Source organism: Choloepus didactylus, chromosome 6 (assembly GCF_015220235.1).
Source record: "Choloepus didactylus isolate mChoDid1 chromosome 6, mChoDid1.pri, whole genome shotgun sequence".
Lineage (NCBI taxonomy): Eukaryota > Metazoa > Chordata > Mammalia > Pilosa > Megalonychidae > Choloepus > Choloepus didactylus.
In genome coordinates, this window is record NC_051312.1 from 19,750,294 (window position 1) to 19,756,343 (window position 6,050).

At 40.8% G+C, this 6,050-nt stretch overlaps 1 pseudogene; it reads right to left on the bottom strand.

The window, feature by feature from the left end:
* Positions 1-1,759: 1,759 nt before the first annotated feature.
* LOC119537785 lies at positions 1,760-2,686 on the bottom strand (annotated as a pseudogene).
* Positions 2,687-6,050: the final 3,364 nt, after the last annotated feature.

Here is a 6,050-nt window from a genome sequence, read left to right on the forward strand (position 1 = left end):
AAAATTAGGACTGTACACTGTGCAGTGGTGAATTTTATGGTATGTAAATTCTATCTCAATTAGCAACAACAACAAAATGAATAGGAAGCTCTGTATGTTCTTTGATGGCATAATTTCCAAAATATATTAAATGAAAAAACAAAGATACAGAACCATGTATGATATGTGTTCTGGTTTGCTAATGCTTCCCTTTTACAAAACACCAGAAATGGATTGGCTTTTATAAAGGGGGTTTATTTGGTTACAAAGTTACAGTCTTAAGGCCATAAAGTGTCCAAGGTAAAGCACCATCATAGGGTACCTTCACTGGAGGAAGGTCATTGGCATCTGGAAAACCTCTGTTAGCTGGGAAGGCACATGGCTGACATCTACTTACTCCCAGGTTGCATTTCAAATGGTGTTCTCCAAAGTGTTGCTCTTGGGTGTTTTGTCCTTGCTTACCTGCAGCGGCTCTTCAAGATGTCACTCTCAGTTGCTCTACATTTGGGCCTGCGTAGCTCTTTTTTTTTTTTTTTTTTTTTCCTTTTTAAAAGAAGTCCAGTTTTATTGAGATATATTCACATACCATACAGTCATCCATAGTGTACAATCAACTGTTCACAGTACCATCGTATAGTTGTACATTCATCACCCCAATCTATTTTTGAACATTTTCCTTATACCAGAAAGAATCAGAATAAGAATAAAAAATAAAAATAAAAAAGAACACCCAAATCAACACCCCTATCCCATCCTATTTTTCATTTAGTTTTTGTCCCCATTTTTCTACTCATCCATCCATACACTGGATAAAGGGAGTGCAATCCACAAGGTTTTCACAATCACACTGTCCCCCCTTGTAATATACATTGTTATACAATCGTTGTCAAGAGTCAAGGCTACTGGGTTGGAGTTTGGTAGCTTCAGGTATATACTTCTAGCTATTCCAATACATTAAAACCTAAAAAGGGTTATCTATATAGTGCATAAGAATGTCCACCAGAGTGACCTCTCGACTCCGCTTGAAATTCTCTCAGCCGCTAAGGCTTTATTTAGTTTCATTTCGCATCCCCCTTTTTGTCATGAAGATGTTCTCAATCCCACAATGCCAGGTCCAGATTCATCCCTGGGTATCATATCCTGCATTGCCAGAGAGATCTACACCCCCGGGAGTCAGGTCTCATGTAGGGGGGAGGGCAGTGAGATCACCCGCCAAGGTGGCTTAGTTAGAGAGAGAGGGTATGTCTCTTTTTCAAGTATTCCAGTGATCTAATAAAGACCCACCCTGAATGGATGGGGCAACACCTCCATAGAAATAATCCAATGAAAGTTCTCACCCACAGTTGATTGAGTTACATCTCCATGGAAACAACCTAATCCAAAGGTTCCAACCTAATCACCACTAATACGTCTGCCTCCACAAGACTGCATCAAATATAATGGCATTTTGGGGGCCATAATACATCCAAACCAGCACAAAATGCTACAAAATGCTTTTAAAAAAAAGTACAAACATACACAACTCTGAAAAGACACACAGAAAACCAGTAATGTTATTTCCTAGAGGGAACCTGGGGCAGCTGGGGAATAGAAGTGGCCTACAAAAGGGAAACCTACTTCACAGTATACAATTTTTTTGTACTTTTTGAATTTTGAACAGAGTACCAGTATTACCAGCTCCAAATACTATTTCAAGGAAAAAAAAAAAAAAAAAAAAAGGAATGCTCTGATGTTTTAACTTTAGCTTTAAGTTTTATTTTAAGAGATCATCCTCATTTTTCTCTGTAATAAACTTAACAGGTATCTACCCATTTGGTCAGATTTATTTATTCTTTAGCAGTTTAAGCATTAAATGTTGACAGTCTTTACTTGCAATCCTTAATAGTGTTGTAGTCATTAAATATGAGATTGTTTAGCTTTCTCATGGAGAAAAAAAGCCCAGGAATAAAACTTTATACTATCTACCTGCTATTCTTGCAACACAATTTTAATACAGAAGTTTCACTGGCACTTGAACAATTTCTATGATGTGGGCAGAGAAATATCAACAAGAATGATTGAAATGTGGCCAGTCTTCTAAGTCAAGAGCTATAATCTTTGATCCATTGTTCAATCCATTTCAGTATCTGATTTATGTTATTCTCTAGCTCTTCTGGATTATTACTGGGCAACTAATGCACTATTTCTTCTCTGTAAGATGCCATGGCTTCTTCATAAAGAACTTGAAAAATTTCACACTGAATATTATCTTGTAGTTTTCTTCTCACTATAACCCCTTGTTTCAAGTCTTTTGTACAATACACTAGTATCTGTTCTGAGCACAAAAACTATATGAAGCCAACGTTCAGGGAAAAAAATCACAACCATGGTAATCAACAGTAACTCCACCTTCTTTCATCTGGTTTTCTAATTCATCAACTACTCTATCTTCATCTAAAATGGGACAATCATACTCTTCATCACAGCCTTCATATAGTTGCCCTTCTTTAGCTAAATCACCCACATTAATGTATTTCAGTCCTGATTTTGATGCACGTTCTTTGCCTAAGATAGTTTTTCAAACCCCTGGTGTAACGGTGAGCAGGATGAATGGCTGCAACATGGTCCTCATCATGATGGCTCTAAGCACCCAGACTTGTGCACTGCATCATTTTTTTTATTAAGATTTATCCACATACCATATAATCATCCAAAGTATATAATCAATTGATCACATTACCATCATATAGTTGTTTATTCATCACCCCAATCTATTTTTTAAAACATTTTCCTTGTACCAGAAAAAGTGAAATTAATAAAAAAAAGAGTAAAAAAGAACACCCAAATTGTCCCCTCCCCCACCCTATTTTTCCTTTAGTTTTTTTGCCCCCGTTTTCCTACTCATCCATCCATCTATAAAGGGAGTGTGATCCACAAGGCTGTCACAATCACATTGTCACGCCTTGTAAGCTACATTGTTATACAAACATCTTCAAGATTCAAGGCTACTGGGTTGTAGTTTGATAGTTTCAGGTATTTATTTCTAGCTATTTCACCACTAAAACCTAAAAAGGGTTATCTATATAGTGCTTAAGAATGCCCACCAGAGTGACCTCTCAACTCCATTTGGAATCTCTCAGCCACTGAAACTTTGTTTCGTTTCATTTCACATCCCCCTTTTCGTCAAGAAGATGTTCTCAATCCCATGGTGTTGGGTCCAGATTCATCCCTGGGAGTCAAATCCCACGTTACCAGGGAGATTTACACCCCTGGGAGTCAGATCCCATGTAGGGGGGAGGGCAGTGAGTTCACCCGCCAAGTTGGCTTAGCTAGAGAGAGAGGGCCACATCTGAGCAACAAAGAGGTACTCAGGGGGAGACTCTTAAGCAAAATTATAAGCAGGTTTAGCCTCTCCTTTGCAGTAACAAGCTTCATAAGAGCAAGTCCCCAGACAGAAGGCTCGGCACCTCAAACCACCAGTTCCAATGTTTGTGAGAAAATCAACAACAATCCAGATGAGAAAGTCCAACACCTCTGCATTTTCCCCTGGCTCCTCAGGGGGTCCCTGTCCATGCAAAGGTTTTTAATAACTGCCTGTTAGATGGAATAAACAATGTCTAAGACCATGAATTGGGTACAATTATTTCCAGCACTTTACAGATGAGGAGAGAAAGGCTTGGGAGGGTAAGTGATGTGGCCAAAATGCACAACTGATCCACATACAGAGCCAGGATTTATTTAGATTTAGGTTGTCTGACTCCAGAGTCAGTGCCCTTGACCACTAAACCATGAAGCAAAGACTAGCCGAGAACCTACATGAGACCCAAAGTGAATACACCGTTATTCTCATGTTATGGGTAGTGTCTGGGAAACAGTCTAGGAAGGGATTACATTTGGGGGCAGGAGTCGGGGTTCATAAGTCCTATTAATTCTAGCACAAATATGTGTCTCAGATCTCTCCCTTCTCTCAATGTCTTCTCATCCTCTTTTTTTCCATCTGAACTATGACAGTGACCTAACTGCTCTACCTACCCATGCTCTCTCTAAACCTATGGTATCCCCTTCATTAAAAACAAACAAAAGCAAAGAAAACAAGAAAACAAACTCCAGGAGCTCCTATCACCTCCCTCACCACATTGGAAGTCCCTGGCCTAGCACAGGTAGTTCCAAACTGAGCCCAGCCTGCCTTTGCAGCTTCATTTCCCCCCACTCCCTTTCATTTATTCAACAAATGTTTACCACAGACTGGATATGTGCCAGGTACCTAGACAGGTAGCAGGCACAAAATCAACTACAAAGCAATTCCTGCCCTCTAGAGATTTATATCTCATGGGGAGGGTCAGGCAACTAAACTGATAAAAGATTCTAGGTCAGGGTGAGGGCTTCCATAGAGGAAAGTGAATGTTTGGGGGGCGTACGAGGGCGGGGCTGCTCTCCCTGCATTGGAGATCGGAGACATCTTCCAGGAAGGGGTGAAGCTTGAGCCGAGTTGTGAAGGCTGAGTACAGTACAAATGAAGATGGGATCCTGTTCCCCCCCCCCCCCCCGCAAGAAGGAACAGCAGGTGCAAAGGCATGGAGGCGTGAAACCAGCTGGCCTCACGCTTCATTCCACAGGTGCTTTACTGAAAGCCACTCAGTTGTCAGGTGCTGTTCTAGTTGCCAGGGTTACAGCAGTGAGAAAGACGGATTCAGCCCCTGCCCTTGTGGAGCTGACAGTCAATGAGGGGAAAGCCTGGAAACATGGCTTGGGGGCATTCCAGCCACAGGGGTCCGTGGATCCCTGGAGTCCATAAAGGGAGTCTATGCAACCCCTGAAATTGAATGCAAAAATGTGTATGTCCATGGAATACTACATGGCAGTAAGAAGGAAGGAGGTTGTGAAACATACAACAATATTTATGAACCTTGAGGACATAACATAATGGAAAGTGAAATAAGCCAGACACAAAAAGAGAGCTATTGTATGTTACCACTAATGTGAACTCGGTGAAAAATGTAAAATAAATGTTTTATATTGTAGAATGTAGGGGACCTAAAGATAGACAGCAACTAGTGAAGGTAGAACGATAATCTAATAAGAACAGATAAAATATGGAGAGTGCTCTTTGTGATATGGGAATGCTCAGGAATGACTATGGTGTGTTAATTTTCTAGGGATATGGTTAGGAACATGTTGGAAGCAATGTAGTTATTTTAGGTTGTTTTTCTTATTCCTTAGTTTTGTTTTGTTTTGTTTGAAATGTTTTTTTTTAATTTTTTGATAAAGTATTAAAAAAACCTGAATACATACATAAAGCATAATAAAAAAAGTGTGTGTGTGTGTGTGTGTGTGTGTGTGTGTGTTTACATCCACATGGGTTTTTTTTGTAGGGAATGGATTCATAACATCTCATTATGTTTTCAAAGGGATTCTTGAGTTAGAACTCCTGCTCTACAACCCTTTGTGCTGAGCTAAGGAGTTTGACCTTGTGGAACTTGGGGACCAATAACATATTTTAAGAAATGAAACCATCAGAGCCTCACAGCGGAGAGAACTCCTAGTGCCCCGTCCACCAAGGCCGCCGCCGCTGCCTGGAGGAATGGAAAGAGCCCAACTTAAAAGCCGGACAGACCCAACTTTGCATCCTGCCCCCACCCACCATGTTCCAACTTCAAGCCTTGGGGTTTTCTCCCTCTGTGAAAAGTTGTGGGGTTTAAATGAGACCATGATGTTTTGAAGATTTAATCATAACATTTTTTGGGGGGGGGGGAGTGTCTGGTCTATAGTAGCCACTAAGCAAATGTCAGTTCCTGTCTTGGCTTGGTGGCTCAGCAATTCAGAAGTTCCCTCTTCGCTGAAGCCCTGGAGCTTTCTGAGCAGTTGCTCTCATTCTCAGACTTTTGTGGAAATCACTTGTGTCCTCCCCACACCATCTATTAACTCACATCTGTATTTGCCATTGCCGACAGCATCTCATTAATCACCACCAACAGTCTCAAGTAGACACCTCTCTATTTTACAAATGAGGAAACTGGAGGCTCATGGAGGTTGACAGTTTTACTGGGGATCAATCAGTTAGCGTCTGGAAGCATCCGATCAGATTCAGGTGT